Here is a 13503-nt window from a genome sequence, read left to right as displayed (position 1 = left end):
TTAGCGAAGGCTATCTTATAAGTAGAATTTTTTTGGCTACTTTGCTAACCCTTAATGCATAAATTGCAAATTTTTAGATGATCAAAAAATATTATTTACATTTTTTAAGAACTGCGATGCTTTCTGATTGACCCATTGTCTAATAAAATGTAACTTTTTTCCTTTATTTGGGGGAAGGATAAAATATCAATGCAAGGACTTATTTCATTCGGTAATTTATGAATTTCCTTATCAAAAAAGATAAGTTATTATACTTGCCTAGAACAAGGGTACCCGGAAAAATTCTTGATCCGTCGTCGTGAAGATGTTCTCCTCAGGCTGATTCACAGCGGCAAATTCCGACTGAGCGGCCCGTGGTATTTATTAATCGGTGGCATTGCGCCCTCCGTCGCCTTTATTAAAATCCAATTAAATACATAAAATATGGACAAATAATTAAACATCGAACAAAATGAAGGTTTACAAAATTTGACAATAAAAGAGTTTGATCACTTGCAGGAGATGAGTTTAGTCAATATGAATCAAAGGATCCTTTTAAAAATGGCCAAGATATATAAAAAGTAGAAGTCCCTGGCCAAATTATTAGACGCACTATAAGTTTCTATGTAAAATCCTAATTTTTTGGTGATACTATACAGCATATTTGTTTTTACCCGGCTGAAACCGGTTTACACTTTTTCATGTTCGTGTATCAATTGGGGTTAACATTGTAATGCAAAACATTATTAATAAATACAACTAGGACGAATATGAAAATTCTCCTGAATAAAACCCCATTACATGTATGTTTAAATATAAAAGTATTCCATAGAAACTCCTGCAAAGCATGTAATAATTAAAACACTACACTGCGTCGAATAATTTGGTCCAATTATTATAATAAACTAATATAATGCCTGATATAATAAATATTCTATATTTATATAATATATCGTCTAATTTATCTAATTGTCGAATTTATATTATCTATCGTCTAATTTATAAATAAATAATAATAAATTTTATTATTATTTATTTATAATATTTCACTTTCATTTTAATAATATTTAAATTTTTATAAGGACAGTCCTTTTAGAACACTCTTTATTGTTACACTAAAAATTAAAAATTTGAAAAATGTTAGAATATCATGTAAATAAAAATTGGTGATTTAAGTTGGTGTTGTTTCCAAAGCTACTTGCCAATACCTGCAAGTCTGCTTGAGAAAACAAAGCGAATTTTACAGCGGAGTGTGTGTTTCTTGTCTTTCTGTGACACCATCTCTGGAAATAAAAAGTGAAATAAATAAAACCCTTACAAATAAAGCTGGGCAAAATAAAAGTTAGAAAAATGGGTTGTAAAAGCTAAAATAGAGTGTTTTCCAAAATTATATGTTCGTACTGCCCCTTCTGAAATCGGTATGAAATATTTTGCTGTTCTATTTATATAAAGTGAAATTTGAAGACAAATTTGAGTCCGTAATGTTTCATACTCATTGTTATTAATACAACCAAAATTGTGTTGATATTAAGAAATGTATGAATAAATAATCAAAGCAAAGCCTGGATGAAGATTAAATAAATGGATATAAAAATTTGGTTCTATAAACATGAACCTTAGTTTGTCTAGTTAATTTCTCCTGTCATTTTGCGTTTAAACAATGAGGGCGGATTTTGTGTTTGAAACCGCAATTTTTGCTTTGTCATTTGCTCTTTATTCATACGTACCAGAAAGTATATCTTATCTTGTATGGATAAATAATTTCCATCCGTCTATCATTTTTAAAATTTCGAAACAAAATAGATTTCCTGCGAAATTTCTAAGACTGTGTGTGGACAACCAGATTCTGTTAATTTCAGGAGGCATTAGTTTTGTTAAAATATGTTATTGTAAGTTTTCGGTTATTCTGGAGGTCAAGTGAATCCAAACAAATCCTCAAAGGTATCATGCTGCCATATCACGTGAGGCCGACTAAAGTAGTCGTCGTAATGGTACAGCATTTCATGAAAATGTTTTGCAAAAAGTTCTTCATGAAGTAAGGCTGAAATAATCTTTTCAGAATGTTTTAGATCAAACTGCAACCACTTTGAAATCTGACTAAATTTAAAAAGAAAAAGCGTAACTGCAGATAATGCCGCATATGTTAAACAAATTTAATATCTTTTTATTTACGAGTAAGTTTTTTTATTTCTTACTAGTTATTGTTTTTTGTTATAATGTTAAATATCATATTTTTTTAATATAAAAAAATTCCAAAAGTTTTTTTTTACTGTTTTGGTCATTAAAAATAAGAGGTGGACTTTATTCCAATTATTTAAAGTTTTTTTTAAGCTAAATGATAAAGTTCCTTGATCGTAATCCAACCAAAAGAATATTTTCTTGATTTTTTTATAAAAAAAAAATGAGACCAGGAATTTTTGTTATTGTGCAAAAACCACTTTCATTTTTTTTACAGTTTTGTATAGCAGATTTTAAAACAGATTGTACTTGAATTATATTGAATTATATTAATTTTTTTACAGATCAAAAGGGAAAAAAAACCTTCTCGATTTCTTTATGTTGAAAAATATGACATTCAACATTATGCGAATGTATATATGGGTGATTCTCACGAAGTACAACTATTGACAGTCTTTTGCTCCAAGACCTAATACTATACTACTAAAAGAACTTTTTTTTCTGAAAAGAAATAATCAATAGCATAGCTGTTAGCATTTTAAAATGACTTTGCATTAGCATTGACTGTTTTGTATTTTTAAAAAATTTAATTGAATTTCAAAATGTCATTTTCCTGGTATGCCACAGAGAATATTTCCAATAATAACTAGTTTAAAATTTTCTCATAATCTAATTTTTCTCATCTAGACCTTTGTAAGCATTTACAGAATATATGCAGAGGGTATTATTTCCAAAAACTTTGTTGAAAATTATTTTTTCTGTCAATAATTTGTTTGTCACATGAAAATCATTCATTTTCCTGACCGCTTTTTTTTTTAGTAATTTATAACAGAAATAGATAGCGCCAGCAATCAATATCTTAGGTTCAGAGATTGATTAGAATGCCATCCTATCAGAATGTGTCTTATTTCAGGAATGAAGAACCAAATTTCTTTTTCGAAATCTATTTCAAAAAATTTTACAAGGTGAGTAGGTTTTTATGTTGTCATTTTGTCATCCTGTCTTCTTGAAATCATTAATAATATAAACTGCATAGATTTATCTGAGTTATTTCAAGAAATCTTGTTGTTTTCTGCGGAAAGTAAACGTCTTAGGCCGAAATGTTAATCTAAAGTAAAGTTAAATGCTGTAAAATGGCAAATTGTCATTATCCTGGCTTATGAAGGCCAGTTGCTAGAAAATTTTTTGAACAGTATAATGTAATGAGGAAAAGCAAATATTAACCTAATACCCAGTTTATGTGAGATTGTAATATGCTTGTAATATGCTCAAAGTTATTTATTTGTTTAGTTATTGATTATTATGCACAATTTTATTTACTTATCAACAACAAAAGCATTTTTAATTCTTCCTACAACGGATAAACGAATTAATTTAAATAATTCATGGTCCTTATAATGCAAAGGCATTATATTATTTTTTTTCTTCAAAACACAGATAGTTAAAATATGAAGGATTAGCTAAGAACATCACTGTACAATTTAATTCTGTCATAGTCTTTAAACTCTACTTGGGTGCATAAATTAAAGAATGTAATAAAGTTGTAAAATAAAAGGATTTGAAATATTTTAAATTTAAATAATATAATAAAAAATTTCCGATGTAAATTATTATAAAATTAATTTTACTAGGTTATTTTAAAACATGGGGCCTAAAAACAATCAAGGAAAAAAAAAACGAGAAGCCGAGAAGAAACGGTATGTTCAAATTGCTCACAATATTTACTTTTGGAATTTATTTACATAAAAAGTTAAAATTAATTTTTCAACTTTGACTTTTTGAGTTTCTTAAGTTGAGTTACTTACTATTAGATTAAAATGACTGTTTTCTTAACTTCTAAGCTAGTATGTCATTTTCCTGGCCTTCTCGTCAATTTTTTTTTTAACAAATGTAAATAAACTACACTGCTGTCTGTAAGATGTTAATAAATGTAACTAAATAAATATACAAAAATATTTAGATTGTTTTGAAGACTTTAAATTTGAAGAAATTTTTTTTCCGAATTGTCATGTTTCCAAAGAATCACCCATATATATATATATATATATATATATATATATATATATATATATATATAAGTTCATAACGAAGAATAAAACAAAGAAAAATAACTTATTGTTTTTCTTAACTTTCTTCGTGTTTTCTTGTATTTATATATATATATATATATATATATATATATATATATACATGTATTCAGCATTTTAATAATTTAATTACTTAGCTGTAACTATTTTCTTTCTAATGTCACAAAATTTCGAAATGGCCTGCTCATCGTTGTTTTGGTCCAATGACATTTGAAAAATTATTTTAGTCCTTTTTCAGTAAGTACTTTTTCACAAAAAATTTGTGGTGTATTTCACTTGGAATAAGCCATGTAAGTTTCGTAGACCTGATATACATGGTTAGCCCAAAATAATGACTATGCTATAACTATTGCACACAATATAATATAAGATAGAAGAATTTCAAGAAGAATTATTTTCAACGAAAATTGTTAGATTCGGTCCTTTCGTTAGGCGACAATCATCAAATCTGTTATCAAGTTTCTTTCACATTACGCACTGTCAATGGCTCTTAATTCTCTACAAGAGCGTAAAGTTCTTGTAATATTTTTGGCAGTTCATAAGCAGTGTATGTCTTGGGTATACGGGTGGCCAATGATTTATTCTTAATTACATGGCCACCAAGAACGACGGATTTCCGTCTATGAAATTACGCTGTCTCTAAACTACCGATGCCATTTTATTGTGAGCTACTGACACTGTGAAACTTCAAAATCTATGGACAGGTTAGATATTTGTCCTTTAAAAAGGTTAAAGATTCGTAACTGAAGAAACACATTCTCTTTTAACACCATTTATTGTAATAGTTTCAAAAATATTCAAAATCCGGTCGTTGATTTGTATAACGCCTGTATTTTTAGAATCTTAAACGTAGAACATGCTTATTTTCTTTCTTTATTTGTTAAATATTCTCTAGCGAAATTATAATTTAAGGGCCTTTTCGTAATTTTCATTCGATAATGCGAACCCTTTAACAACATTCACGGCAACGCGTCCTTAAATTAATTACAAATATAAACACTTATGGGTAAAGAATTATTTGCTTATTAAGTTTTTGAATTTACTCCTGAAATCTAGCCAATTATACTTGTCTCTTTAATATTTCTAAATATTTAGTTTGGGTAGTTTAATAATTTTCAACTGGTGTTAAGTGGTAATAGGAATTTCCACTATGTTGTTTTCAATATTTTCAACTATCTCTTCTCACTTTGATAAATTTTTATTATTATTTTAGTGACACAATATTCTTAACTGTATGGAAAGTCTAGCGTTACCCATCATTATATTGTCGCTGTTTTCTCCACCAGACTCATTTCCAATTTTAATTTTTTTTTTTATCTAATTCCGAATTGTGTTACAATTGATGAAAAAGATGTTATCTTAATATGTTGTTCGTTTAAATGAATCTGATAAATAATTTAGGTTGCTCAATTGCTTGTTCAATATTTAACTGATCTAACTCTCGTTTAATTTATTAATGAAATATCTTTATTGCAACGCGAACAACACCGATAATTTTTTACTTAAATCACGGGACAGCCAGGTAGGTAGGACGTTGGGTCCATGTTCGTGAGGTCGTGAATTAGATACCCGCCGGTCGAAGACTCCCCGTGTAATAAATGGTGACTGGTGCAGATTAAATCTGTCGGGTCACAAAGTCAATACCTCTTAGGGTACTGAATTGGAGATTAATCATTCTGTGGTTCAGATTAAAATTATGATACGTGGATGAATAAATGGTTGTATGAATAAGTCCGCCCTACAAACGGACTGAGATGTGGTGTATCTGTGGCTGAAAGTCATATTCTTGGCCAGAGATGGCGTCACAGAAAAACAAGAAACACACACTCCGCTGTAAAATTCGCTTTGTTTTCTCAAGCAGACTTGCAGGTATTGGCAAGTAGCATTGGAAACAACACCAACTTAAATCACCAATTTTTATTTACATGATATTCTAACATTTTTCAAATTTTCAATTTTTAGTGTAACAATAAAGAGTGTTCTAAAAGGACTGTCCTTATAAAAATTAAAATTGTACCAAAATAAATATTCAAAAATGGGGTTAATTAATATTTAAGCTAAGAGGAAATAAAAAGATGATTGAAATCACAATTGAAGGGAACATCATAATCAGTGAGATTGCATTTTGAAGGTGTTTCTAATAATCATCTATAATTTCATCTTTTTTTCCTACTACCATCAAGTATTCCTTTACAGTCATTTCTTAGATTCTTAGAGCGTTTTTCCTAAATGTGTACGCTTTTTATTTGTGATTCGAAAAAAGTTTCAGATGAATTCTTAAATTTATAATCAAATCTCCTAATCTTAGGAAAGATGAGCCTTCAAAATCAATAATCAAGTATTATAAATGAAAAAGTTCTATGAATCATAATCTGAAACTTAATCTGTAAATATAAGCCTTGAGGCATCTGATCCTATCTTCAAATACATAAATCTTCTCTTTACAGTAGAAGTAGGTCAAAACCTATTAATCACCTGGCTATGGGGAAGTTTTTTTTATGGGGGGTGGTTGTACAAAGGGCGGCATAATAAGGTTGCTATTACTTCGTATTAGATGCAGTAACTCCAAATGCAGTGTGTGCAGAGGTACAAGAATGCCCGGGGCAAACTCCTCGCTCCTGAAGAAAGGGCTCTGTTTAAAAAATAAATAAGTAAAAAACTTTTGACATATATATGATATGTTTATTAGATCGTTGCAAATTTTTTTTCTTCGAAATTTTAAAGTGCTCTTATGTTGTTACAATTACTGAAACGTCTATAGATTTTCAGTTCTGTAGGCCATGTTTTGACCCTTGTCCACCTTAAAAAAAGATTTTGATTGTAAATGGACAAAATTGTAACAAATCATATATTTCCTTTACATATTCTGCCAATTTTTTCGTCATTCTCAAATTATTTTTTCTTGCATGCATGAAAATTTATGTTTGTCTAATAAATATGATTTTAAAAGATTATTCTTCGGCATCATACATAAAAATAACTGGTTATACAGGGTGTAAAAAAAGTTTGGTCATCCGATGGAAAAAGAAGGTTTCAATATTTCTTTTTAAAAGGTATCCAATGACTCCAAACCACTCCCACCTCTGAGGCTGGGGGGGGGGGAACTTTCAATCCCTACTTTTTATTGCAGATTCAGCAAAAAAAAATAATTCTATAGGTTTATTTATTTTGCTTCATAGATGGCGTTGCTACCAAGAGAATTATTATAAGGTGCTAACTGCTTAAAATGGTAAAATCCGATCTGATTAAGATCATATAAATCGACATATTTTTTTTTATCAATGTTTTGAAATTTTTTCTTTCGAAAACAAGGCATCGAAATATTTTTTTTTATTTATTTTTAATCTCTCGGCACCTTATATTAAATTGCAACTTTCTCGAGGAAAAAAATGGAATAAGTAAAAGAGAAATAGTACCCTGTTGAAATAAATCTTCTTGGTCAAAATAAAAGTGATATTAATATAATAATATGCTATCAATGCTTGGAGTATTAATATTATGCCACTCACAGTAGCCTTCAATTCTTTGACCCTTTTTGATTTTCTTGGGGATTGAAGTTAAAGGAAAAAACATGCCATTCCTTTCATTTAAAAATGATCTTTGTGAACATTTTTCAACTTAAATTCAGGCATTATTTTTCTAGCCACCAATTTTCTCTACGAAGCTGTGGTGGCTCAGAGCGTTGGCCTTCCAATGCTGTAAACAGGGTCCCAGCGATGGCTGTTCGATACGAATTCCGCACCAGGCTAGCATCGATCACAGTGCTGACGTAAAATATAATTAGTTGCAGACGGATCATGGGTTAGAGTCCCCTTGCCGTCAGGCTAACCGTGGGAGATTTTCAGGATTTTCCTCACCATGTAACGCAAATGCTGGTTAGTTCCATCAGAAAGTCCTCCACGAAGGCAAATTTATCCCAATACTCGATCCAATAGTCTTCTGGATTGGGTTCAAAATTACAAGGCTACTTAGTTGAATATTAGTAGTCGTAAACCCAAGATTTGGGTTGGCTGTACAACGACGGTAATCAAATAAAATAGTCTCTACGAATCAGTTAAGAGAAGATTTATAAGAAAACAATCATTTTGCAGAATTAAGCAGTATCTTAAATTAAAAGCAATACTTAAGCATAAGAGAGTAGACATAAATAAGTATTTGGATGTTCCAAACAGTTTTAGGTGAAATGGATGTTTTCTCCTTTATATAGCAAGGTGAAGATTCTTAAATGTGTGAGAAAGCACTACTTTCTCCCTAGGTAGCATGAAACAAAAAATGCTACAAACCTACATATTTAGATTTTCTAGCAGTAAAATACCAAAATTTAGATTGAAAAATATTCATACTGAAATCGTTCATCTACTTTAGATCTGTTTAAAATTGTACAATTATATATTTCAATCAGAAATTGGTTGAAGAAACACTCTCAACAATTAAAAAAAGCTTTTTAACGAATGCCAGGGAAATCGTTCCTAATACATCGTACCATTTGCTGCAGGTATCACTTACATGCAAATTTCTTAATTAAGTGGAGCAAATATTTAAACTGGGCAAGATACAACAATTTCTTTTTTATGTATAAAAACTCTAGCGTAGCTAGAGTATGTTTTGGATGGGAATTACAAACCAGATCAGCGATGGCTCAGGGGATAGAGAGTTCGCCTTCTAATGAGGTGAATCCCAGCGGTGGCTGTCGATATGAATTCCTCATCCGGCTTGCACCAATCAGAGTGCAGACGTGAAATATCCTCAGTGGTTGACGGATCATGGTAGAGTCCCCTTACCGTCAGGCTAAGCATGTGAGGTTCTCTTTCTCTCCATGTAACGCAAATGCGGGTAATTTCTGTCAAAAAAATCCTCCTCGGCAGCAAATTTCTCCCAATACTTGATCCAGGAGTTCCCTTGTCTTCTGTATTGGGTTCGAAATTATAAGGCTACGCATTTGAATATTAGTAGTCGTAAACCCAAAAATTGGGTTGATTGTTCAACGAGGGATATAAAATCAAATAAAATTACAAACCAAAATTAAGTAGACATTACATATCATATCCTTAAATCGGAGTATATTATTTAGACTTACTGTGAATAAAAGATTCACAATATTTTGAAACTTAATGATCATGTATTTCACGACATTTATGCATTTATGAGGTACCATTTTAAAAAAATGTAATTGGGCATTTTAATAATATGCACTTTTTTCATTTCAGTTTCAACAAAAATTAGTGAATTAGAGAGAAAATTTGACCATTAGAGCTTTATTATTCAGGTAAGAAACCATTACTTTTGAAATACCTATTTTATGTTCCTTATGTTGTTTGAGAGAGTTGGATAAAACCGGACACTGGCATTTTTTAACTAAATCTCTGCAGCAATTTATCACAAATCACATGAAGGATCATGTGAGTAGTAACAGTAAATACAGTAATAACTAGTAATAACAGTTTCCATGCAATTGAGAGACAATTAAAAATAGAGTTAATAATTTTTTTTGTCGGCGTTAGCGTTTTTAAAATTTCGAGTCGAAAAGCTTTGGTTTTTATTCCATCGGTTTTACTATGTGGTTTCCAATTGCTTGCAGAGTAATTTCAATATTTTATAAAATTTTTTTAAGCCATTATTTAAAATTTTTAAAACGGGTTTTGCATCACACTTACAAAATGTTTAGTTTTCTTTAGTGTTAAATTGTGTGGTTGAATAAAACTAGGATTTGATCTGTCGGACATGTCCTGATAGATTTGCTTCTGACTAGATGGAAATTGGTTGTTTGAATAGGTTGCTTAATTTATAAAATACTCCTTTAAAAGCTATAATTTTTTTTTAAAAAATAATATAAAGATGGCTTTTTGAAAGAGACTTCAATAAAATAGAAAAAAGATTAAGGAGAGAGAAAATAAAAATAGAACAAGAAAAACAATTTCAGAAAATCGCAAGAAACATACTAACTTCAGTATTTATACATAGTTCACGTTATGAGACGAAAAAGACTTCTAAAATTGCTGAATATTACGATAAATCAAGTCTCAACTGTAATAGTTGAGATTCAATGTCATAACTGTCATAGATGGGCTTAGTGTCTCAACTGTAATTGGTAGGCTCATATGTCTCAATTGTGTTAGATAGGCTTAGTCTCTAGTGTCTCAAATGTTAAAGATGGGCACATAAAACTACCAGAAGAACATGATATCTGATCAAATTACTTAATTTCCGATGAATTCCAAATGTATTTCTTTTGTTCTTTGATTTTTAAACCCTTGCGTGGTCTTAGTGTAGGAGTGTAGTATAAAATTGAGTTGTTATTGTAAATAAATATTCCAGAAGGAAAAAATACTTTTTTTATTACTTCCACATAGGTCTTGGGAGCCGCGATGGCTCAGGGGATAGAGCCTTCAATGAGGTGAACCGGGTTCGAATCCCAGTCGATAGGAATTCCGCATCCTGCTTGCACCGACACAGTGCTGACGTGAAATATCCTCAGCGTTAGACGGATCATGGGTTAGAGTCCCCTTGCCGTCAGGCTAACCGTGGGAGGTTCTCGTGGTCTTTCTCTTCATGTAACGCAAATGCGGGTTAGTTCCATAAAAAAAGTCTTCCACGAAGGCAAATTTCTCCCAATACTTGATCCAGGAGTTCCCTTGTCTCCTTGAGTTTAAAATTACAGTTGACAATTAGAAGTCGTAAATTGGGTCGGATGTTCAAAGACGGTTATATATATGTCGTTGCGAAATTATGAAAACTTGATCGAATCCCTAAAGCAGATGATTAATTTACGGAACATCTGCAGACTTATTTATTTAAAGAAAGTGAGTGATTTGATCAAAACCTTTAACTGTTTTAGTGATGAAATAAAAAATCGGATGAATATAATAGAGATGAAGCTTACAAAAGATGTAATAAATATACAGATTTTTACTTAGGTTTTAATTTAAAATAATAGCATTAAAAGTTCATTTTTTTCTTATATATCATCATATCTATTGATTAATGATAATTTTTGAAGTCTTGAGTTCATAAATTTTAATATCGTCACAAAAGATAATTTAAATTATTAGTTCATGGAATGCGGTTATTTATAATAATCGCTGTTTATTATTTTTAACAATTAAGGGAAGTGAAAGTCATTACCCGGCTTACCTTACACTGATGTTTTTTTAAGGTTAAGTGCCACTGCCTGATAAACATTTGCCTGGAAACTCAACACTGAAGTGTTTTTTTTTAAGGTAAGTGAGCAAAACAAAGTAAACAAAAAACTAATATTGTCCAGCCGTTTGCGCGGAGAATTACCATTGCGCATGTGTATTGGAAATATCTAACCAAGTTAGTTGAAAATTATTACATTGCCCAAGCTTAATTGGTAATTATTAATAACCGTTAAAGTGATATATCCTGATAGATTATTCACTTCAAACCGTCTTATTTATTATTAATTATAACTGGCGATTAATAATATTAACCGATTAATTATATTGACCGTAAGATATACACAATATTATTTCATCTTTTCGCAAAGGGATCAAATCACTTACTTTCTTTAGGGAAATCCCCACTGAGTTGTTATTTTAACATCTTCCGTGAATTGACAGTCTAGCTTTAGCAAATCTCCATTTTTATTATCACCTTGCGACATCTAGTTTTATTCAACTCGGGCGGAGTTTTAGTACACTCTCAAAAAGTAATTAATTTAGCAACCAAAATAAAGCTTTACATTAAATTATTTAATTTTTGGAGCTGATTTTATCATTCAAATTAAATTTCAAGCACTTTTTGTTGCGAATCGAAACCTTAAAAAATGAAACCTTCAAGAACCAATTTCGTCCAACTTTCCAATAATTTGCTTGATATTAAAAGATTAGTTTAAAAATTGCATTTTATTTCTCATCCAGTTGATCATTGATTAATTTAATGTTTGGAAGATATCATCCATAAATGTCAGAAAAATATGTCCTTCAGAAATGAATCTAACGAAACTTACTTCAGAACTTATGTAATTTATTGAAGAAAATGAATTTAAATGAATCGAATCGCGGTTTAATATTTCAGAAGAAAAAGAAGGTCGTTTTGTTTAAAGTCCTCAAGCGATATTTTAAATAACATTCCCTTTAAACTTAATTCTTGATAAAATTTCTCTTCAAATTAAACTTTAAGCTCCTTTTTTTTATAAGACAAATAAAAAGGATTTGATAAAAAACATTTTTTTCTGGGTACATTTTCTTTTTTAAACTTTTCGACTAACTTTTAAGTGATCTCTTTTTAGAAAACAATATCTTTTTATATATTTAAAAACTTATTTTTATAGGAAACTTATTCAGGAGAATAACCTGAAGTTTTAAATAATTTAATTTCAAATTTTTTAATTAATTTTAAGTATTATCTTTAAGAAATATAGAATAAGTTTTTTTAGGCAATAATAACCTTTAATACATTAAAAAAAATTTTTTTTAAAGAAAAATACAGCTGTTTCCTGTATTTATTTGTCAAATGCGCTCATTAAAAAATTCCCGTTCTTTTAACAGACTTTCTCTGTATATTTGACGGCTTTGAGCTGTTTTGTTGACAAAGTAGTTTTTTTCTGTTTTTCATCCTAATCAGAAACGGTTTAAAACCGTTTGTTCAAATTCTAGGTTTTTCCTAGTAGTTTTTCAGCAGTTACCGTACAATAATTCTACGATTATTTTATAAACCTGCTCTTATTTTTCAGCAAATATTTTATATTTATGAACATAGCATAGATGAAATTGCGATTCAATTTTATTTGCAAAATGACATTCGACATGATTATTATATTTCCTGAAATATTTTTTTTGTAAGTTAAGCAGGCAGTTAAACTAACGCTTTATGTATATTCGATTGACATTTAAGCATCAAAAGATTGAAACCTATAATTAGGTATTTTGGTGTGATCTCCTCGTGCTATATGGTGTAGAAATAATTGTTATACCGAACGTTCGTACGTAATATTTTATTTGAAAATAAAAAGCCGAAAATTATTGCAAAAATCTTCAATGCCAAAAACCGCTTGTTAAAAAAGGGATAATTTTTATGAAATTAAATTATTGTCAATTCTACTAATACTTGTGTAGGCGTATTTTTGTCACATTGTGAGCATACTGGATCATAAATAGCTGTGAAATAAAATTTCCAGAATTACCAGAATATGACTGTGTTTATGGCTCTATGGGAACACGGAAAAGTTCGGTAATTTTTAACACGTAATAATTTTGGTAAAACAAATATTAAAATCTGTTTTATATGTGATCAAATT

The 13503-nt window shown here is 29.9% G+C and overlaps 1 protein-coding gene across 2 annotated transcripts in view; it reads left to right on the top strand.

Moving 5' to 3' along the window:
• LOC107446622 (transient receptor potential-gamma protein-like) overlaps positions 1-13503 on the top strand; it is a 341741-nt gene that overhangs the window by 112598 nt on the left and 215640 nt on the right. For both annotated transcript variants that reach the window (XM_016061317.4, XM_071187238.2), the window contains one exon: positions 9452-9510. The gene's annotated coding sequence lies outside the window, so the exon portion shown is untranslated. The remainder of the gene's footprint in view (positions 1-9451; positions 9511-13503) is intronic.

The sequence above is a fragment of the Parasteatoda tepidariorum genome, chromosome 11 (genome assembly GCF_982258835.1).
Source record: "Parasteatoda tepidariorum strain Cologne lab strain chromosome 11, Ptep-v5.0, whole genome shotgun sequence".
NCBI classification, from domain to species: Eukaryota; Metazoa; Arthropoda; class Arachnida; order Araneae; family Theridiidae; genus Parasteatoda; species Parasteatoda tepidariorum.
The sequence above is the reverse complement of the archived record's forward strand: the minus strand, read 5'-3'. Positions and strand labels throughout refer to the sequence as shown.